Raw genomic sequence first — 24,486 nt, forward strand, 5'->3', positions numbered from 1 at the left:
AATTTGGTTTGCTAGTATTTTGTTGAGGATTTTTTTATCTGTGTTATTTAGAAATATTGCCCTGTAGTTTTCTTTTTTTGTTGTGTCCCTTTTTTGGCTTTGGTATCAGGGTAATGCTGGACTCATACAATGAGTTTGGAAGTATTCTCACCTCTGCAATTTTTTTTCAGAGTCTGAGTAGAATTGGTATTTGTTCTTTAAATGTTTAATAGAATTCAGCAGTGAAGCTATCAGGTCCTGTGTTTTTCTTTGATGAGAAAGGTTTTATTATGGTTTTGTTCTCATTACTCATTATTGGTTTGTTCAGGTTTTTTTCTTTCTTCAAGACTCAATCTTAGTAAGTTGTGTTTGTCCAGGAATTTATCCATTTCTTCTAGGTTTTCCAATTTTTTGGCCTATAGTTGTTTATAATAGTCTCTAACGATTCTTTGTGTTTCTGTGGTGTCAGTTGTTATGTCTCCATTTTTGCTTCTGATTTTATTTATTTGGGCTTTCTTACTTTTCTCTTAGCCTAGCTAAGGGTTTTTCCATTTGGTTTATCTTTTCAAAAAGCCAACTTTTTGTTTTGTTGATCTTTTATATTTTTTAAGTCTCAATTTCACTTATGTTTGCTCTAATCTTTATTATTCCTTTCCTTCTACTAAATTTGGGTTTAGTTTGTTCTTGCTTTTCTAGTTCTCTGAGGTGCGTAATTAGGTTGGCAAGTTGAAATCTTTCTGATGCAGGCATTTATTGCTATAAACTTTTTCCTCATTAGTGCTTTTGCTGTGTCCTGTAGATTTTAGTATGTGGTATTTCTATTTATATTTGTTTCAAGATATTTTTAAATTCCCTTCTTAATTTCCTTATTGACCCATTAACCATTCAGGAATATGTTGTTTAATTTCCCAATGTTTGTGTAGTTTCTAATGTGCCTCTTATTATGAATTTCCAGTTTTATTCCATTGTGATCAGAAAAGATACTTAATGTAATTTCACCTTTTTTTTTTTGAAGTTTTTGAGACTTGTTTGGTGGCCTAACATATGGTCCATTCTGGAGAATGTTCCATGTGCTGATGAGAAAAATGTATATTCTACAGCAGTTGGATGAAATGTTCTGTAAATGTTAGTTAGGCTCATATCTGTAGTGTAGTGTGTAGTTTAACTCTGATGCTTCTTTACTGATTTTCTGAGTGGGTGATCTGTCTATTACTGAGAGTGGGGTGTTGAAGTCCCCTACGATTTTTATACTGCAATCTATCTCTCCCATTAGATACATTAGTGTTTGCTTTATATACATGGGTGCTCCTGTGTTGGGTGCATAGATATTTAAAATTGTTTTATCCTATTGCCAGATTGACTGCATTATCATTCTATAGTGACCCTCTCTGGTTCTTTTACAATCTTTGACTTGTAGTCTATCTTATATAAGCATAGCTACTTCTACTCTGTTTTGGTTAATGTTTGCATGGAATATCTTTTTCAACATCTTCACTTTCAGTCTATGTGTATCTTTATGGATGAGGTGAATTTCTTGTAGATAGCATATAGTTGGGTCTTGTTTCTTCATCCATTCAGCCACACTATTCTTTTAATTGGAGAATCTAGTTCATTTCATTCAGTGTTACTATTGATAGGTAAGGACTTATTAATGCCATTTCGTTACTTGTCTTCTGGTTATTTTGTAACTCCTCTCTTCCTTTTTTCCTGTCTCCTTTTGTGGTTAAGTGATTTTCTCTGGTAGTATGTTTTAATGTGTTTCTTTTTTTTAGTATATTTATTACAGGTTTTTGCTTTGTGGTTGAAATGTAGAAAAAAAATCTTACAACAAGTTATTTTAAAGAGATGACAACTTATCTTTGATCATAAAGAATAGAAACAAGCAAACAAACAGGAAAAACTAAAAAGACTCTACAGTTTAACTCCATCCCTTCCACATTTTTAAAGCTTTTTTGTTGTCTCAATTAATATATGTTTACATTGCCTATCCTTAACAGGCTGCTATGGCTATTTTTATTTTTGATAGCTTTGTCTTTCAGTCTTCATGGTAGAGTTATGAGTGGATTGTATACCACAATTCCAGTGATAGAGTATTCTGAGTTTGTCTGTTTACTTATTTTTACCAGTGGGTTTTATACTTTTAGATGTTTTCTTTTTGCAAATTAGTGTTGTTTTTTCATTCAGATTGAGCAGTTCTCTTTAGTATTTCTTGTAAGATGGGTCTGGTGGCGATGAATTCCCTGAGCTTTTTCTTTTTTTGGGGGGGGGCGGGGTGGGTCTGGTATCAGGTAGTTTTCGTTGGGTATAGAATTTTTGGTGGACATTTTAGTACCTGCCCACCAATCCCCTACCCCAGCATTTTGGATATGTCATCATGGCCTGTATGGTTTCTGTTGAGAAGTCTGTTGTCAGACAAATTGAAGTTCCTTTATGTATTATTTGTTTCTTTTTTCTTGTGGCTTTTGTCTTTGCCCTTGACCTTGAAAGTTTGGTTATTATATGCCTTGTGATAGTTTTATTTGGGTTTCATCTATTTAATGATCTCTGACCTAACCATACCTGAATATGTATGTCTTTCTCATGTTTTGGAAAGTTTTTTGTTATCATTTCTTTGAATAAGTTTCTATCCCTTGCTCTTGCTCAGTTCCCTCTTGAACACCAGTGATTCTTAGATTTGGTCTTTTGAGGTAATTTTCTATATCTTGTAGATATTCTTTATTCCTTTTTGTTCTTTTTAATTTTTTTCCTTCGATGTATATTTTCAGACAGCCTGTCTTTAAGCTCATTGATTCTTTCCTCTGCTTGATTCATTCTGCTCTTGAGAACCTCTGATAAAATTTTCAGTTCAGCAAATTTCTTTTAGTTCTACGATTTCTGTTTGATTTTTTACAATTATTTTAATTTCTTTTTTAAAGTTATCTGATAAATTTCTGAGTTGGAGGGAGCCAAGATGGCCAAATAGGAACAGCTCCAGTCTACAGCTCCCAGCGTGAGTGACGCAGAAGACAGGTGATTTCTGCATTTCCATCTGAGGTACCAGGTTCATCTCACTAGGGAGTGCCAGACAGTGGGCGCGGGACAGTGGGTGCAGCGCACCGTGTGTGAGCCAAAGCAGGGCGAGGCATTGCCTCACTCGGGAAGTGCAAGGGGTCAGGGAGTTCCCTTTCCTAGTCAAAGAAAGGGGTGACACACGGCACCTGGAAAATCAGGTCACTCCCACCCCAATACTGCACTTTTCCAATGGGCTTAAAAAATGGCGCACCAGGAGATTATATCCCGCACCTGGCTCGGAGGGTCCTATGCCCACAGAGTCTCGCTGATTGCTAGCACAGCAGTCTGAGATCAAACTGCAAGGCTGCAGTGAGGCTGGGGGAGGGGCGCCTGCCATTGCCCAGGCTTGCTTAGGTAAAGAAAGCAGCTGGGAAGCTCCAACTGGGTGGAGCCCACCACAGCTCAAGGAGGCCTGCCTGCTTCTGTAGGCTCCACCTCTGGGGGCAGGGCACAGACAAACAAAAAGACAGCAGTAACCTCTGCAGACTTAAATATCCTTGTCTGACAGCTTTGAAGAGAGCAGTGGTACTCCCAGCACGCAGCTGGAGATCTGAGAACGGGCAGACTGCCTCCTCAAGTGGATCCCTGAGCCCTGACCCCAGAGCAGCCTAACTGGGAGGCACCCCCAGTAGGGGCAGACTGACACCTCACACGGCCGGGTACTCCTCTGAGACAAAACTTCCAGAGGAACAATCCGACAGTAGCATTCGTGGTTCACGAAAATCCGCTGTTCTGCAGCCACCACTGCTGGTACCCAGGCAAATAGGGTCTGGAGTGGACCTCTAGCAAACTCCAACAGTACTGCAGCTGAGGGTCCTATCTGGTAGAAGGAAAACTAACCAACAGAAAGGACATCCACACCAAAAACCCATCTGTACATCACCATCATCAAAGACCAAAAGTAGATAAAACCACAAAGATGGGGAAAAAACAGAGCAGAAAAACCAGAAACTCTGAAAAGCAGAGCACCTCTCCTCCTCCAAAGGAACGCAGCACCTCACCAGCAACGGAACAAAGCTGGACGGAGAATGACTTTGACGAGTTGAGAGAAGAAGGCTTCAGACAATCAAACTACTCCAAGCTACAGGAGGAAATTCAAACCAAAGGCAAATAAGTTGGAAACTTTGAAAAAAATTTAGACGAATGTATAACTAGAATAACCAATACAGAGAAGTGCTTAAAGGAGCTGACGGAGCTGAAAGCCAAGGCTCGAGAACAACGTGAAGAATGCAGAAGCCTCAGGAGCTGATGCGATCAACTGGAAGAAAGGGTATCAGTGATGGAAGATGAAATGAATGAAATGAAGCGAGAAGGGAAGTTTAGAGAAAAAAGAATAAAAAGAAACAAACAAAGCCTCCAAGAAATATGGGACTATGTGACAAGACCAAATCTATGTCTGATTGGTGTACCTGAAAGTGACGGGGAGAATGGAACCAAGTTGGAAAACACTCTGCAGGATATTATCCAGGAGAACTTCCCCAATCTAGCAAGGCAGGCCAACATTCAGATTCAGGAAATACAGAGAACACCACAAAGATACTCCTCGAGAAGAGCAACTCCAAGACACATAATTGTCAGATTCACCAAAGTTGAAATGAAGGAAAAAATGTTAAGGGCAGCCAGAGAGAAAGGTCGGGTTACCCACAAAGGGAAGCCCATCAGACTAACAGCGGATCTCTCAACAGAAACTCTACAAGCCAGAAGAGAGTGGGGGCCAATATTCAACATTCTTAAAGAAAAGAATTTTCAACCCAGAATTTCATATCCAGCCAAACTAAACTACATAAGTGAAGGAGAAATACAATACTTTACACACAAGCAAATGCTGAGAGATTTTGTCACCACCAGGCCTGCCCTAAAAGAGCTCCTGAAGGAAGCACTAAACATGGAAAGGAACAACCAGTACCAGCCACTACAAAATCATGCCAAATTGTAAAGACGATTGATGGTAGGAAGAAACTGCATCAACTAACGAGCAAAATAACCAGCTAACATCATAATGACAGGATCAAATTCACACATAACAATATTAACTTTAAATGTAAATGGACTAAATGCTCCAATTAAAAGAAATGGACTGGCAAATTGGATAAAGAGTCAAGACCCATCAGTGTGCTGTATTCAGGAAACCCATCTCATGTGCAGAGACACACATAGGCTCAAAATAAAAGGATGGAGGAAGATCCACCAAGCAAATGGAAAACAAAAAAAGGCAGGGGTTGCAATCCTAGTCTCTGATAAAACAGACTTTAAACCAACAAAGATCAAAAGAGACAAAGAAGGCCATTACATAATGGTAAAGGGATCAATTCAACAAGAAGAGCTAACTATCCTAAATATATATGCACCCAATACAGGAGCACCCAGATTCATAAAGCAAGTCCTTAGGGACCTACAAAGAGACTTAGACTCCCACACAATAATAATGGGAGACTTTAACACCCCACTGTCAACATTAGACAGATCAATGAGACAGAAAGTTAACAAGGATACCCAGGAATTGAACTCAGCTCTGCACCAAGTGGACCTAACAGACATCTACAGAACTCTCCACCCCAAATCAACAGAATATACATTTCTTTCAGCACCACATCACACCTATTCCAAAATTGACCATTTAGTTGGAAGTAAAGCTGTCCTCAGCAAATGTAAAAGGTCAGGAATTATAACAGTCTCTCAGACCACAGTGCAATCAAACTAGAACTCAGGATTAAGAAACTCACTCAAAACCGCTCAACTACATGGAAACTGAGCAACCTGCTCCTGAATGACTACTGGGTACATAATGAAATGAAGGCAGAAATAAAGATGTTCTTTGAAACCAACGAGAACAAAGACACAACATACCAGAATCTCTGGGACACATTCAAAGCAGTGTGTAGAGGGAAATTTATAGCAGTAAATGCCCACAAGAGAAAACAGGAAAGATCCAAAATTGATGCCCTAACATCACAATTAAAAGAACTAGAAAAGCAAGAGCAAACACATTCAAAAGCTAGCAGAAGGCAAGAAAAACTAAAATCAGAGCAGAACTGAAGGAAATAGAGACACAAAAAACCCTTCAAAAAATTAACGAATCCAGGAGCTGGTTTTTTGAAATGATCAACAAAATTGATAGACCGCTAGCAAGACTAATAAAGAAGAAAAGAGAGAAGAATCAAATAGATGAAATAAAAAATGATAAAGGGGATATCACCACCGATCCCACAGAAATACTAACTACCATCAGAGAGTACTACAAACACCTCTATGCAAATAAACTAGAAAATCTAGAAGAAATGGATAAATTCCTCAACACATACACCCTCCCAAGACTAAACCAGGAAGAAGTTGACTCTCTGAATAGACCAATAACAGGCTCTGAAATTGTGGCAATAATCAATAGCTTACCAACCAAAAAGAGTCCAGGACCAGATGGATTCACAGCCGAATTCTACCAGAGGTACAAGGAGGAACTGGTACCATTCCTTCTGAAACTATTCAAATCAATAGAAAAAGAGGGAATCCTCCCTAACTCATTTTATGAGGCCAGCATCATCCTGATACCAAAGCCTGGCAGAGACACAACCAAAAAAGAGAATTTTAGACCAATATCCTTGATGAACATTGATGCAAAAATCCTTAATAAAATACTGGCAAACCGAATCCAGCAGCACATCAAAAAGCTTATCCACCATGATCAAGTGGGCTTCATCCCTGGGATGCAAGGCTAGTTCAATATATGCAAATCAATAAATGTAATCCAGCATATAAACAGAACCAAAGACAAAAACCACATGATTATCTCAATAGATGCAGAAAAGGCCTTTGACAAAATTCAACAATGCTTCATGCTAAAATCTCTCAATTAATTAGGTATTGATTGGATGTATCTTAAAATAATAAGAGCTATCTATGACAAACCCACAGCCAATATCATACTGAATGGGCAAAAACTGGAAGCATTCCCTTTGAAAACTGGCACAAGACAGGGATGCCCTCTCTCACCACTCCTATTCAACATAGTGTTGGAAGTTCTGGCCAGGGCAATCAGGCAGGAGAAGGAAATAAAGGGTATTCAATTAGGAAAAGAGGAAGTCAAATTGTCCCTGTTTGCAGATGACATGATTGTATATCTAGAAAACCCCATTGTCTCAGCCCAAAATCTCCTTAAGCTGATAAGAAACTTCAGCAAAGTCTCAGGATACAAAATCAATGTACAAAAATCACAAGCATTCTTATACGCCAATAACAGACACACATAGAGCCAAATCATGAGTGAACTCCCATTCACGATTGCTTCAAAGAGAATAAAATACCTAGGAATTCAACTTAGAAGGGATGTGAAGGACCTCTTCAAGGAGAACTACAAACCGCTGCACAATGAAATAAAAGAGGATACAAAGAAATGGAAGAACATTCCATGCTCATGGGTAGGAAGAATTAATATCGTGAAAATGGCCATACTGCCCAAGGTAATTTATAGATTCAATGCCATCCCCATCAAGCTACCAATGACTTTCTTCGCAGAATTGGAAAAAACTACTTCAAAGTTCATATGTAACCAAAAAAGAGCCCACATCGCCAAGTCAATCCTAAGCCAAAAGAACAAAGCTGGATGCATCACGCTACCTGACTTCAAACTATGCTACAAGGCTACAGTAACCAAAACAGCATGGTACTGGTACCAAAACAGAGATATAAATCAATGGAACAGAACAGAGTCCTCAGAAATAATGCCACATATCTACAACTATCTGATCTTTGACAAACCTGAGAAAAACAAGCAATGCAGAAAGGATTCCCTATTTAATAAACGGTGCTGGGAAAACTGGCTAGCCATATGTAGAAAGCTGAAGCTGGATCCCTTCCTTACACCTGATACAAAAATTAATTCAAGATGGATTAAAGACTTAAACGTTAGAGCTAAAACCTTAAAAACCCTAGAACTAAAAAACCAAAAAAACCTAAAACCAAAAAAACCTAGGCGTTAGCATTCAGGACATAGGCATGAGCAAGTACTTCATGTCTAAAACACCAAAAGCAATGGCAACAAAAGCCAAAATTGACAAATGGGATCTAATTAAACTAAAGAGCTTCTGCACAGCAGAAGAAACTACCATCAGAGTGAACAGGCAGCCTACAAAATGGGAGAAAATTTTTGTAACCTACTCATCTGACAAAGGGCTAATATCCAGAATCTACAATGAACTCAAACAAATTTACAAGAAAAAAACAAACAACCCCATCAAAAAGTGGGCGAAGGACATGAACAGACACTTCTCAAGAGAAGACATTTATGCAGCCAAAAAACACATGAAAAAATGCTCACCATCACTGGCCATCAGAGAAATGCAAATCAAAACCACAATGAGATACCATCTCACACCAGTTAGAATGGCAATCATTAAAAAGTCAGGAAACAACAGGTGCTGGAGAGGATATGGAGAAATAGGAACACTTTTACACTGTTGGTGGGACTGTAAACTAGTTCAACCGTTGTGGAAGTCAGTGTGGTGATTCCTCAGGGATCTAGAACTAGAAATACCATTTGACCCAGCCATCCCATTACTGGGTATATACCCAAAGGACTATAAATCATGCTGCTATAAAGACACATGCACACGTATGTTTATTGTGGCATTATTCACAATAGCAAAGACTTGGAACCAACCCAAATGTCCAACAATGATAGACTGGATTAAGAAAATGTAGCACATATACACCATGGAATACTATGCAGCCATAAAAAATGATGAGTTCATGTCCTTTGTAGGGACATGGATGAAACTGGAAATCATCATTCTCACTAAACTATCGCAAGAACAAAAAACCAAACACTGCATATTCTCACTCATAGGTGGGAATTGAACAAGGAGACCACATGGACACAGGAAGGGGAACATCACACTCTGGGGACTGTTGTGGGTTGGGGGGAGGGGGAGGGATACTTTTAGGAGATATACCGAATGCTAAATGAGAAGTTGATGGGTGCAGCACACCAGCATGGCACATGTATACATATGTAACTAACCTGCACATTGTGCACATGTACCCTAAAACTTAAAGTATAATAATAATAAAATAAATAAAAAAAAGAAACTAAAAAAAATTTCTGAGTTGCCTTTTGTGCTGTTTTGGAGAACACTGAGTTTTCTTAAAACTGCTATTTTGAAGTTATTTATCAGAGAGCTCACCTATCATTGTCTCATTAGGGTTGGTCACTGATTCCTTGCTTTTTCTTTTTGGTGAGGTCATGTTTCCCTATTTGCTATTGTTCCTTGTGAATGTACATCTTTGTCTTTACATTGAAGGATTAATTATTTCGGTCTTCTCTACATGGCTTGTTTTTGTTTTTATTCATTATGTTTGCTTAGAGATTTCTTTGCAACATATCTGTTTAATATCATTTCTGCCAGGTCACTGCCGCCTTTTAAGTACTTGATGGTGCCTTATGCCCAGGTTTGCTTTGGCTCTGGCAAACTTTGGACCCCTGTCTGTCCTGGATAGGGGAGGTCCCAAAAGTGATATCCCTACAGTGTGGGAAGGATAGGTAGGTGTTCATACCCAGAGAATCCGTGGAATGAATGCCCTACAGTGTGCTGCTGAACAGCCACTCTGATGTGATGTGTCATTTGGTCCAGACACAGAGCAGCATTTTCTGGGCTGGCGATGCTAGTCCCACCTCCCTGTCTTGGTCTCTGGCTGTCCTCAGAAGTTTTTCTCCTTTCAGGCACTCATGATGTTTTCCATTGGTTGAGGCAGGGCAGGTCTCCTGCCAGGGAACCCAAAATGGTGGGGAAACTGTTTGACCACCTCAATCTCACGTTTTCCACTGTAGTAACAATGAGTCAGAAACAATTCTGAAAGTAAGTATTAGTTTACCAAAGTAGGAAGTTTCTGTTCAACTATGGGTAGTAATCAGTAGGCTTTTCTTCCATAAATACAGTAAATTCATTAGCGGTTACACAATGCTTTACTTTTGGTGAAAATATATCTATATGATTGTCGAATAGCATTGTAACATTTTGGTGCCATTGGAAGAGTTTAGCATCACACAATGAAACTTGTATTGAGGTCATAGGTAAGTATGAAGCAAAAACAAACAAACAAGAAAAAAAAACAAAAAACAAAACCAAAAAAAACCACAAAAACAAGCAAACAAACAAAAACCCCCAAAGTAATGTGTCAAAATTGTGTGAAAAGGAGACGGCTTCCAAATACTCACCATATTAATAAACCACAGCTACCTGTCCAATTAGTGAATACTTTCTTAGAAATGAAATAATTTTTCTCTTGAGAATTCATTTATGCTTCCAGTTAATTTAGGGCTTTTTTGAAATGTGTCAAGCGGTTGCATATGCTGCAAAAATAATTATCTAAAACCTTGTTCTTTTTTATCTTACTGGAGATAAATTGTATATCTAGTGAAGCTTGTACCTAATACAAGGTCCTTCATGGTTACTTCTCTTGTTTCTGTGCCCCTGATGCATGTACCTCTCCCAAATCTTTTTGTTTGGCCATGGCAGGAGTGGCAGCCCAAGTACTCCAGAATCTTGCAAAATGCTTGTATGGGTCTGTGCCCTGTAAAGCTGTGTGGATTTTCATATGCCTATTGATAGTAATTTAGAAAATTTAATTGACAGTTGCGGAGGGAACAGATAAATCAAATACAGAACAAAGAAAGGTGTAAGATGTTTTCACAATGCAACATTAAATTATACAAAATAAACTAATGTCTTAGGACAGCATTTCTGTCGTTTTGGACATAGCACACATAAAGCAAGCTACTGAGCCACATCAGAGCATCTTGCTATATTTTGATGTATTCTTAAATGCAGGTAACCTAGGATGAGTTATGGTTGTGGAGCCTTGTGTCTTCAAGAACTGGTTGAAGAAACAACACGAGGGCACATGAAAAATTACACCTTAGCTAACCACTGCTGCCACCACCACCACTACTATCACCACTGTAACACTATACTTTCTTGTCTGTTTTTATTATGCCAGAAATTGTCCTAAGTGGTTTATGACATTTTCTCATTTAACCTTATGGAAACCCTCTAAAATAGCTATTATTAGTACTCCCATTTCATAGCCAAAGAAACCAAGGCTTAGAAAGCTTATGTAGCAGCCAGGAGTGGTGGTTCATGCCTGCAATCCCAGCACTTTGGGAGGCCAAGTTGGGTGGATCATGAGGTCAGGAGTTCAAGACCAGCCTGGCCAAGATGGTGAAACCCCGTCTCTACTAAAAATACAAAAATTAGCTGGGCGTGGTGGTGGGCACCTGTAATCCCAGCTACTCAGGAGGCTGAGGCAGAGAATTGCCTGAACCTGGGAGGTGGAGGTTGCAGTGAACTGAGATTGCGCCACTGCACTCCAGCCTGGGTGACAGAGCGAGACTCCATCTCAAAACAAAAACAAAAACAAAAAACAAAAACAAAAAACAAAACAAAAGCTTATGTAGCATAGTTAAGGACATATAAACAGAAATGTGGTAGAGCTTGTATTTACAGACAAGTCTCTGACTCAGCAACATGTGTTAGTGAAATTCCAGTTTAAGCATTTAAGTGTTTGTATGTGGAAGCAGCCCCTATGATACCTAAAAGTGAAGTGAACATCAACACTTCACAGAGTCAGTAGAATCATTAAACTTATAACCTGTCTACAGTGATGTCATAGAAGTACCAAGTGGGATATCTGGGAAAAGGGAGCATTTAAATATACAATTGGGGAAATTTCTGGTTAGTGGCTACAATTCCTCTAAGAGCCTAGGTCTTAGATGGGGATAAGGGAGAGTTATGACCCTACAACCAAGTCAAAGTATTTTTAATCCAGGAAAAGTAGAATCATCTTTTAGGCCTTTGGAACAGACTAACAAACAGAATTTGGAGGGAGTGGTAGTCATACATCAGACTCTCAGAAATTGCCTTTTGAGTAGGAGTGGAGGTCTCTTGACACTGAGACTTATGATTGGAGAAATCCAATTTGAAGTTCTATAACAGAGTAGGTAGTGTGGAAGGGATATACTTCACAGTAAGAGGAATTTATTTTACTTCTGGGTCTCTAAGACTTTCTTGTGAAGTAATAGGTCTACTCTGATTTAGGAAAAGAACCTCTTGTAAAGAACAGAGTGGCTTTTACTAGATACTTTCAAAGTCTAGGCTTTCTGTGTATTTCTTTCCATTATACTGAGAGTTGGAAGGAGGGACTAACATAGTGAGAGCGTGGAAATACTGGCCATAGCCTTTATGTCTTCTAACATTTTGAGAAAACATAGGGTCTATTTTTTGCTACTCAAATTCTCCAACTAATGTTTTAAACTCAAATTTTAGATTCTTCTTTGGAGGAAAGCAGGCTCTTCACTGTTTACAAGGTTATTTTTGAGTTGCAAAATTCTGTTTCTTCTCCGTATTCCCCCATTCAGTTTTGGCTGTCACAATCAGAAAGCTTGAGGACACTTTTTTTCTTGCATCTGTAGTGGAAACCTTAGCAGTAGATAATAACTGCTCCAGGTCTGTTAAATAGATGCATTCTCTAATCAATATTTATATTTCAAAGGATCTTGCGTTTTAAGGAAAAGATTCACTGTAGAATTTTTAAATACAGTTATTAAAGTACACATTTACACATCACAAATTATTTTGAAGTGACTAAAGAGAAAAGGAATATACATGTAAAGAGTTAGAAGCCACTTTAATTGGCTGTCAATTGGAGAGCAATCAGAAACAAAGATAAACTTCTCTTAAGACAAAATGTGAGTCAATTGGAAAACCAGATTTGTTTTACAAAAATTCTCACAGACATAACTTATCAAGCATACTTGTACTGGTATTGCGTCATGTTGTCACTGATCACTTCTCTTTGTCTTGTTTTTACGTAGTTGATTCCACAAGCTATTGTTGTCCCAGTAATGGGAAGTCAGCTTTCGGTGACAGTTCATACCATAAGGATCCCCTCCTTGGGTAAGGAGCCTGCACCAAAGATAGTCATCTAGCATTTGTTTTTGTAATTTCAAATCAGTGTTCAGCATTGACAACCTATCAAGTAGAAAAATAATGGTATCTTACCTTTATATAACGTATGTTTTATGAAATTTCTGCATGTTTCTCTATAGGTGAGTTCAGTGTTATATTTGGAACTTTGTGTTTCTTATATTTTAGTCATTTATAAATAATACAGAGGCTATCCATGACCTTATTTTTTAAATTGCAAGTATCCCTGTTTAGACTGGTATAATATATATTTGGTTGTGGAATGAGAAATGGGATTAGTTTCCGCGCTTTTTGAACAGTGTTTGTTATTAAGTGAAAGAAAAAAGAAATAAAGGCAAAAAAGAAAGATAAAGGCCCCAACTTAAAGCCTGCCTTCATGATCCATAAGTACCCACTCTTTTTGTCTAGTCAAAACCCTTTACATAAATGTAGTGTTATGATCCCCATGTGTCAGGCTCTGTGCTGGTCACAAGATACAAAATGGAATAGAATATGGTCCCCACTTTTAGGGAGTTTGCAGTCTAGTTCAGGAGATGGACCAGTTCACCATCAACTGTTTTTCAATTTGCTCAATGCTATTATAGATTGGTTTAGCTAAAGTGCATTTTCAGAGTCTAGTGGAGGTTGAACAATTCTGCTTGACTAGAAGGAGAGAGCTGGATAATACTTCACAGGAGTCTTGACATTGGAAGTGGGTTTTGGAAGGTGAATTGGCATTGAGAAGGGGATGAAGAAGTTAGTAAAGCTTACATTGGACCTATAAGCCACAGCCTATCAGACAACTGCTGTGTCTGGCGCATGAAGTAGGTGGGAGCCGGGCTTCTGCTGAGATGCGGTCTGCAAAGTTAGAGTGGAGGCTGCTTATTGATCATGGGGCAGCAGAAGGTGGACAGGAATTCATGCAGTAATGGAGGAAAGGTGTGTGAGAGAGAGACATGGGAGAGATGAACTAGGCAGAGACACATTCCCTGTACAGTCTTACTTAAATTCCATATTAGAAGCACATAACCAGTTTTTTGTTGTTGTTCAATTCAACTTCACAGATATTTGCTGAGCATTTAATATATGTTTAAAAAGAGGTCATACAGGCTATATTTATATGGTATCACCATGGGTGTGAATGATATCTCCCAGGAAGACTATGCAGAGAAAACACAAACGGTAGCAGGGTGGGGAGGGGAGAACTGACGTAAGAGATGGACCAAAATAGCATGATTGACAAGGTAGGAAGAGACCCAGGGGAGAGTAGCCATGGAGGCCAAGGGTAGACATTCAGGAAACTAGGAGTGGTTAACGGTGTCACAAGCTGCAAAATGGTAAAATAAGAAGAAAACTGCAAGTTGACACTTAGAAGATCATTATGAATGGGATACAGAGCAAGTAGGCAGTGGGGGTCCTGGGGATGGAGGGTAGCAAGTAGCCATCTCCCAATTTCACCTAGAGCTGACCCTGTACAAAGGAGTCTTATTTAAGGTGATTTGAATACTTTGTTAACAGCTCTTAGAAAAGGTTGGTTGAGGAAGGAGATTGAAGCCCTTGGCTTAAATTAAGGTTCTGGATTATTTATGGATTTAATTTATCCCTGTGATCCATGTCCCCAGTTGACACAAGCTATCAAGAGTTAGCTGCATTCTTTTCTTCTTGAAAAAGTATGAAGAATATTTAATCATAACTGAGCTGCACTAATAGAAATTTTAATAAAACTGGGCTGAGCTAGGACTGGGAGGTTGCATAAGCAATCAGAGAGTGTGAATGTTCCTCTGGGTGCACTCTGTGCACTTGGCATAATTCTTAGGACTGAAATATAGTATTTAATCCGAAAAGCTCACAGCGTTTTCATAAATGCAGTTTAATTTAAAGTCTATGCAAGCATGTGCGGTACATAAAGCACAATTTTCTGGGACTTTTAAGCCTCTCTACAACTTAGATAAAAGTTAAAAGAATAAAATCTTTGATAAATTTGATAGCATGCTCATTTAAATTGTTTACCTTCAATGGAAATCCAAGTAAAGATTGAAACTCCACCTGCCTTTCTACATACTCAGTTTTTCCTTGAGGATAAATAAGAAGGCCTGAAGAATTATTGTCATCTGGAGCTTAGAGGTCATCTAGCACAGTGTCTTCATTTTGCAGTGAGGAAACTTAGAGCCACAGAGGAGAAATGACTTTTCCAAGGTGTATTACTGTTAGTGGCAGTGCTGGGAATAGGGTGAAACCCCACATTGCTACTATTGCTGGCAATAAAAAAAGCAATATGACTAAAACACTACAGATTCTTCTAACTCCTCCTTCAGACCTCTTTAATCCTGCTAGAGTTTTCTTTCCAAAAACAAATCTGATTGTGTCATTCCTTCCATGTTAAAGTCTTCAGTGGCTCCTCTGAATAGTAGCCAGACCCCTACCTATTTCTCTGGTCGTATGTACCCAACCACTGACCCTCATGGGCTACTTAACCATGTGCAGTCCTGGAACTCATCTTCTCTCATGGCTTTTCATTATGTCTTCCTGGGAGACCCATCCACCTCCCTGGTGCTTAACAACTCCTGTTCATCCTCCAAAATTCAGCCTTGTACTGCCACCTCCCAGGAGCCTTCCTGCACCTTCTCCTTTTGTGCTCCCATATTCTATGCGGTTGCATTTCTGTTGTAATACCTGCCACACTGACTGACGACTGTTTGCTTATATGTTTGACTATTTGCTTATATGTTTGACTGTTCAGCTAGAAGATCCTTGAGTGCAGAGAGAATGTTTTACCCATTTTGACATCCTGAGTGTACAATGCCTGGTGTGTATAGGGTTCAGTAAGTGCTTATGGAATTGAATTGAACATTAACAACAAATCCAGAGAATTGTGAGTCTATAATAGAATATTTAGATGACAGTATATCCTATGAGCCCTCACCAGTTTGAAACTAGACTAGTTCGTCCACCTCTTCTGCCAGTTTTCCATAACCTTTGGAGAAATTGGTCAACTTGTTATTCCCTAGGGACACCGTATGCATTTATTCTTCCCACTGTGCCTTTGTCCATGGCATTGTCTCTGCCTGCCAAGCCCCTCCTTGTTTATTTAGCAGTTATTGACTACCTTTGTGTCTGACATTGTGTTGGACTCTTATCTTTTCCTTCTTAAACAGGACTCTACTGTTTGAGGCCTCCTCAAGTCCTACTCACACTTGTATCTTTTTCTAATCAATGGTTGCAGTCTTCATCACTTTACTACTTCCTATAGGTATGGCACATTGATATTTAATAAATGCTACCTTTTATGGTTATTTTTCATTCTGGGCATATTACATACCTATTCAACTAAATTATAAGGCTCTTGAGGGCAGAACTGTATTTTCAGTGGCAAACTTTATGTAGAGTCTTAATACATGTTGGTCAGTGATCAAGAGGACTTGAGGGGCACATTTTTATGCTGAGGCTCTGTCATTGTGCAGTGTGTTTGTGAGGATGCTATTCATGGAGACAGGTCAGGATGGCGGTGGTCAGGGATTCTGGAATTGAAGGGCAACTTTGGGAAGCATAATTGTCCAAGTTCATTAAAAGTAAATATCTCCCAGATGGAAAGATTAGATCATGTAGAGATTTCCCCAAATTGCATTGATTTATAGGCTTAATACCATAGCAATTAAAATCTGATTGGGATGGGGAATAATTTATCCGAAAAAATAAATAGAATTTACAAAGGAAATTCTGAAAAAGTATATTGTGAGAGGCTACTTTATTTAGCCTTTAAAAAGCTACAATTATTAAAATATTTTAGTACTCATTCACAAATTAAAAAATATATTTTTCCTTTGTTGTTTTATGTATGTGTGCATGTTTTGTATTATACTATAGTGCAAATGTAAAAAATGCCTGTAAACAATCTCATTTTGATGAGTCTTCACTTGAGGTAATGGTGGAAAAAAGCTTTAATATGCTTTCCCTCCCTTCCCAAACACCACAGGGCAAGAAGCTGGATTACAGTGAAAGAAAAGGCATTGAGAAGTTTTTTTTTTTTTTTAAATCATGGTCCCTTCACATAAAAAATAATTATATTATTCCAGAGATAACACAAAACAGAGGCAAAGGGCAGAGTTTTTCTATAGATATTGTTAGGATGTCCAGTTAGCATTTTTGGGGTGGGGGGATGGGGGAATCTAGTAAAATAAATACCAAATAGATTAAGTAATTAAGTATAAAAATCAAACCACAGTCCAGTGTGAAAAACCGAAGATTTTCCAAACTCTGGAGGGGGTATACTTTACATACTTGGGGCTCAGAAAGGGCTTAGTGATGGCTTCATTGCACATGAAGATCTACAGTACTCATACTGACCCTGTCCAGCACTGGGTCCCCAACAGCAACCGGCATATATCGGGTTCCACGGTTACTTGTAAGAATGTGGGGATGCATGGAGTGTAAATGAACGTGTAGACCTTCAGACTGATTGGCTTTGAGAGTTCTCTGTGTGCATGTGTGTATTTTGGTTTCCTTTGAACTCTAGAAAGAGGAGAGAAGAGGAAATGCCCTCATGGGACTTCTGTGTCCCCATTTCTGACACTTCAGGGCTGTGTCATTCTTCATGTATTATTGGAAGGAGGTGCAAAGGAGGACAAGATCTCAACCAAAAGAGAGAGAGAGAAAAAAAAATGAAGTTCTTTTAAGGATGTAAGATGGGGAGTGGGATGTGGTGGGAGTGTATTCTAAATGCTTTTTAAGCAATTTTAATCATCTTTCTATTTCTGTGGTGGCAAATAAAATGTCTGCCTCTCAGGACTCATGTCTTTTTCTCTAGCTAAAAAGTACTTGTAAGCTGGAAAAGAAGCTCCTCCATTTGGATTTTTGTTAGTTTCACAACTGCTTCGTTACAGACATCAATTGGCCCATCACACTGTAGTCATAGCTGGCTTAGTTGGCTTTCTGAGGACAGAGCTGTATCTGCCTGGCTCACCATTGTATCCCGTGCATTTATCTGTTACCTATTTTAGAGTAAAAACTTGAAAACATTTGTGGAATGAATAAATAAATGCCTATTGTTTATATTCAGAGAGTGGTAGAGACCTCTAAGACATAACCCTTGATTTGGAGTTTATCATGTGAAAATATCTGGCCTTTATTAACACTTTCTTTGTGGCATTATGTTTTCAGAGAACGCTCAGTATTAGACTTTCCTACATTAATTAGCCTTAGAGACATATGAATCCAGAATACATTACAGTCATTTGTCTTGGACTTGTTCATGCACTGAGTTCATTGTTTTATTTTGAGCACAGCTCCTTCTTCCCCTCTGGACTGTAAAGTTATTAATAGAAATAGGAGCTTCCCAGCTTCAGTGACATGCCTGAGAGGGATGTTCAAAAGAGATAGAAGGATTCATCTCCTAAGTAATTTGTATGCTTGGAGTACCACTCCTTAGAAACCCTGCTCTTTGTTGCTAACGTGGTTCATGATAGGGCTGGCATGCAGGAGTGAAGGCAACCAGGGAAGACAGGGAGAAACTGGAGCCTAGAACTAAATCCCTCCTGTCCCCACCCCAAGACTAGACAGGTGCTAAGGGTGGGCCAGATGGAGGCACTAGCTAGCAGTGGGAAGAAAGAGTCATGAGGCAGTCCTGGAAGAGGGTGTAAATGTAGACAGCAGGCAGAAAGGCATCTGGGAGATGAGTTAAGTGTGGTGGTTAAGAACAGTAGGTTTTGGAAGCAACTCAAGTGTCCATCAATAGATGAACTACAGACCGTAACTCCCTTGTCTTCTGCCTTCCACTTTGGTTTGGCCAATGGGCACTGGCAGCAAGTGATAGGAGGATGACAGGAGAGAATCCTCCAGCTTCTCGCCTGCTGGGCTGCATGCTGGCAGCCACTGTGCCCCTGCAGTACTTTCTCCTGTGGCTAAAGCTCTCTCAGAGATTGCCTGTGTGGGGTTAGCGATGATAATCACTTCCTACTGTTGTTAGCCTGGGGTGCCTCCCCATCTCTTATTGGTTTCATTAAGCCTGTCTGCACCTCTGTACAACTATGCTTGATTAAACTCTCTCCAGAGAGCCCCGTGTTTCCTGCTGAGTTCTTGACTATTGCAGTGATACAGTGCTATTACCAGAAAGAAGGGGATGGATGCAGGGCAAACAATAACAACAGATGTCTGGCAGCAACTGATGCTGACCCACCATGGCCCCCTGGATTATAACTCTCCAGTCATCCCCCACAGACAGGATTGGGCCCACAGCTGTCCAGTTACCCCAGATGTGAGAAGAGAATAAAATTGGAAAAAGAGAATCTAGAAGGGCCTGACAGCAGCCCAGAGTGACCAGAGAGGAGTTTTGTCCTATGCATTTGTACAGATATTCCTCTAAAAGGAAGGACTCCTTACATTTCTGTTGGGAAGTCAGATACTTTCCCTTTCCCTAGTGTGGATGAGCAGCTGGTGGTCCTACATTCTAAAAGAATTGCATTTCGGGGTGTCATAGGCCTTTTGAATTTAAACTGTCTTCATGATTTCTTTTAAAGAAGATTGGATTGAAAAACAACTCCCAAATCAGAGGAGTATCTTCTGTCAATGCTGTGCAGTCAGTCTTGACTGCATTGTTAGCATCCTGCAAATTGTGAAGTGACAAACACTCTTGTTTCTGAACTTTCCATTTTAGCCACTTCTTCTTGTGTCATTCCAGAAAACGAGCAACACATGGATGTGATGTGGGAGACTTTATTAATGTCATATCAGCTCAGAGGTGTCCTTTGTGCCAGTCTCTGAGCATGGAGTGACACTTCCAAACAGGTTATTATTTCCATGAGTTATTGGGTTGCTAATCACCCCATTTACAGAGTGATCCCATTACATTATCCTGCAGTGTTCAATTAAGGGAGCTTAGACCAAAGCCCATATTTAAGAGCGCTCCCTTTTCTGTTTCATCTTGAGGTTTAAATTGAATTCTCTGATGTTGGTAGAGCAACCTGAATCATTTCCTAATTCAGCTAAAAATAGCAGAGGGATCATAAATGCGGACCCCTTTCTCGATGTGAGTAGTATCACGGGTGGGGAAAATGCTTCGTATTTGCTGGGAGAGGCCACTGAAATTCCCTTTTGGTTTCCATTAAAATCCTGCATGCATTGTACTCAATCACAACTGCAGGCTTAGATGTCAGAACGCTCATTTTCATAAATAGGCTTGGAAAACATAATCACATTCAACCCTTGCTGTTTTGAACTCTGGAGTAACTTTAGAGAACACACTATTTTAATTAACATTTATAAAAGTTAAGGTCAAAATTCCAGTTTGTTATAATTCAATTATAGAAGGAAATCAGGGATTTCTTTTATAAGGTTTTCTTCTGCTGCTCCTGCCTCTTTTGAGTATGTGTGTGTATGTGGGAGTCAAGGTTAGCCTTGTTAGGTAGGCTATTTTTATTTAAATATGTTGAAGTCTACAATAAAACATTACACAGACATTCCCCAAGTTGCGGGCGTGATGGCTTCAAGGTTCCTTCGTGGAGCTGGAGCACTGGCTGCGCAGGCCCTGAGGGCCTGTGGTCCCAATGGGGTGGCCGTGGTGTGCTCCATGGCATCTGGAGGTGGTGTTCCTACTGATGATGAGCACACGACTGGATTGGAGATGGAGGTCATGACGGTTGCAGGGAAGGGACTGGACCTATACAGTATATGACCCCCAAAGGCAGTTTCAGGCACCAAGGAAGACCCTAATTTAGTTTCCTCCATCACCAACAAGAGTATAGTGGGCTGCATCTGTGAAGAGGACAACTGTGCTGTCATCTGGTTTTGGCTGCACAAAGGCGAGACCCAGCAGCAATGCCCTAGCTGTAGAACCCATTATAAGCTGCTGCCCCACTAGGTGGCCCACTGAGCCCATGCACTAAGTTACTCAAAATGTGCTGTAAAGTTTTTCTTTCCGACTAAGACTAGCTGTTGTATTGGCTGATATACCAGATCAGGCTGTATAACTTATCTGTGAATGTTTCTTGTATATGTGGTGCCAGTTACAACATAATAACTCCTCCTCTACCTTCCCCACTGCCAAGCTATTCTGCTCTCCTTTCCTTCTTGCCATTCATTAGTTCCAGAGAGCAATCTTGGGGTTCTTGGACACTAATGCCAGCTAAAGTCTGACTTAGGCAAATTTCTGACCTACTTACCTCTTCTCCATGACTTTCCTTCTTTCTTTTGAGGCAGTTATTGATGTAGAATAGTTTTCATTGCCTTATCTTTCCTTTCTTTTTGAATTTTTACTCAATTTTTTGAGAAAAGCTAGTTTTTTTCCTTTTCATTTTCTCCCCATTTCTGCATTTTCCAAGCTAGGGGACAGGTGAAAATAGGCAATAGTCCATTTCTGGTGAGAGCTGGCCTGGGCCGGTGTGCCTGCCTCAGGGAGCCGTCTAATAGCCTTTTTAGTTCCCTTGCTGCTCCTTACCACTAGGAGTCCTGAGTGACCCTATTCATAGCTGCTAAAGATCAGAGCAATGCTGGTGATGCACGTGAACTGAGAAAAGCAAAACCATCCACTTGGGAGGGAAGGGCGAGTGGCATCGGACACATTAGCTGTGAATACCATGTCTTGAAATTTCTTTAAAGGCCTCTTCAGAATTCCAGAATTTCTACCTTGGTCTTCATCTTCTTCAAATTAAATATACATTTTGTTTTACACTATTATTCAAGATATATGGAAAAAGTAAAACAGGTTCTTAATTGATTTTTATTATTTTCTGCTTTAATTGTCAGTAGTGTGGTAGTTTACTGCTTTTTATTGCAATTACATAGCATTTCAGTTATATTAGTGATTAAATAGGCCTTTATGGTGTAGCCTATAAAATTATCTCTATGGGGAAAGTAAACTCTAGTCTTTAACACCTAACTTATGAAAGAAATTTTTAGAAGTCCTCCAGATTGTAAATAGGAGACCCACTCCATAGCATGGAATGGGCAACACAGATGATCTTTATTAAGCCCACTCGCCATTCTGCCAAGACCCAAGAGCTCATTTAATGTCAAATGAAAAAGGCATTTCTTTATAATTGAATTGGCTTTTAATCCCCTATAGAAATTGAGGGCTTTTCCTTTAAGTCATATTGACTGTCATGACTTTGAGTTGTATACAAAGGCCATATTCATGGATGTTTGTGGAATTTAATATGGTATAGAAGCCCAGCCAAATTTCTAAAAAATATAAATAAACACACACTTTGTATGCTTATTTTTTTTTTAATTGGAGAGGTTAAAGAACTATTGTAGATCTGCTTTTGGGCTAGTGTGAATAATTTGCCAACATTTACCCTGTTTCAATTCTCCTAGCCCAAGTTACCACTGTCCTTGGCAGGTGAGTATTTCTCAAATCATTCTTTGTAGACCATATATCTATTTCAGTTCTCTGGGGTGCTGGTTAAAATGCACATTCCAGGGAGATATCCTACACCTACATCTTCTTACTTGGAATCTTTGGAGTTGGAGTTGGGAAAATGGAATGGTTAACAGCCCCCTAACTGATCTTTATGAACTCTAGAGTTTGAGAAGCATTGATCCAGACTTTCTTTCTCAGGATTTACATGGTTGACAATGAATGTGATGATAATGGTCCATTTTGATTCAGGGCTTAGTTTTGCTGGACCTCCATTTTCTGGATTTTTGACTTCTTCTTTGGAGTAGATTTGTATTAGTTTTCTAGGGCTTCCATAATAAAATACACAGGTTGGGTGGCTTAAATAACAGAAATTTATTTTCTCACAGTTCTGAGAGAGACTAGAAGTCCAAGACCAAGCTGTCAGCAGGGTTGGTTTCATCTGGAGGCCTCTCTCCTTGGCTTGTAGATGGATATCTTTGTCTTCACATGGTCTTTCCTCTGTGTATGTGTATTGTTTGTGTCTTAATCTCCTCTTCTTATAAGGATGCCAGTCATATTGGATTAGGGCCTGTCTATATGACCTCGTTTTACCTTATTTAGCTCGAAAGCCTCTATCTCCAAATACAATCACATTTCTAAGGTACTGGGGTTAGAATTTCAACATATAAATTTTAGTGGGAAATAATTGAGCTCATAACAGTCTAGATGGTTTTCAAAACATGATATGAATAAGTGAAAGATGAACACTTGATTTCATCTCAAGTTTCTTTCCCCATCCTGGCTCTGTCCATTAGAAGGAGGTCTACTACTGATTGGTCTCTCTTGTCTAAGGCAGCAGAAGGGAAGTAGGGACAATGACAACTTGCTTTTCATTGGCCCTGTTCCTCATAAGATCTATTTATTTGCTTTAGGCTCAACTGTTATAAATGACTAAGGGTGGCAATTCTCAAAGGGAATCTCAGAAGTAAAAACTCTTGTCATAACATTAAGAAGACATTCTTTGCCTTTTTTATTGGGTGACATTTGCACTGATTGTGTAGAAGCAATGGTGGCTAAAACTGTTGGTGCTTTAGCATGACTTAATGCAGTAGCACCAAACTGTATAGTAATCTTTATAATTTCACCACTGTGCATTTGCACTGCAGGAAAAAAAAATGCCTGTTTCACTTAAGAATGCCCTTGATGAAATACTAAAAACTATTAAGTTTGTTAAATCTTAACCCTCGAGTACACATCTCTTTAGTATTCTGTGTGACAAAATGGAAAGTATGCATACAGCACTTTTGCTCCATTCAAAGGTTCAGTGGCTGTTTTGAGGAAGAGCACTGTGCAGTTGAATTGTGAGCTGAACTAGTCTCTTTTTTTCATAAAATACCATTTTATCTTAAAAGAACAAGAGATGAACTATGATTATTTAGATTCAGGTGGCTAGCAGACATGTTTGCAAAAATGAATGAAGTAAGTGTATTACTTCAAGGAAGCAACTGACAGTATTTGTTGCCTGTGATAAAATTCAAGCTTTCAAGAGAAAATTAGCATTTTAGAAATCTTCTATCTGTTACTATGAGCTTAATACCTTACAAGCAGTTGAAGATTTTTTTCGGTGAGGTTGGTTATTAACAAATGTGATTTTGGGGATATTATATAATGAAATGGGTCAACATTTGGGAATTCTGCATAACTCACTGAACCAATGTTTTCAAAATGACCAATGCAAGATGCTACAAAAGATCTATTCAAAGTGTAAGATAGACCAACACATTTTAATGTAACAGAGTATAAAATGTTCATGGTATGATTTCAGACTATACATTGCAACTAACCCTTAAGAAATTACCACTTGTCAAGTTTTGGCATATTATCAGAGAAGAATATCCACAATTTTCTGAAAGGATCATTACAAATACTCTTTCCTTTTCCAACCTCATATCTGAGTGAGGCTGGATTTTCTTCATTTATTGAAAGCAAAAACCTATCAAAATAGATGAAATTAAAAGCAGTTTTGAGAATCTAGCTATCTTCTTTTTAAGCTAAACATTAAATAAATTTGCAAAAATGTAAATGTCATCTCACTTTTTTTCTGTTTTGGTGTATACATACAATATGTTTGTTAACATGGAGTGAATTTATTCTTGCTATTTTAAGATGAAT

General features: G+C 39.0%; 1 protein-coding gene and 1 pseudogene across 4 annotated transcripts in view; both read left to right on the forward strand.

The window, feature by feature from the left end:
• Positions 1-24,486, forward strand: part of RASGEF1B (RasGEF domain family member 1B) — a 620,736-nt gene that overhangs the window by 100,967 nt on the left and 495,283 nt on the right. The gene's annotated exons all lie outside the window — the stretch shown is intronic.
• On the forward strand, positions 20,455-20,847 carry LOC100615702 (cytochrome c oxidase subunit 5B, mitochondrial-like; annotated as a pseudogene).

The sequence above is a fragment of the Pan troglodytes genome, chromosome 3 (assembly GCF_028858775.2).
Source record: "Pan troglodytes isolate AG18354 chromosome 3, NHGRI_mPanTro3-v2.0_pri, whole genome shotgun sequence".
Taxonomy (NCBI): Eukaryota; Metazoa; Chordata; class Mammalia; order Primates; family Hominidae; genus Pan; species Pan troglodytes.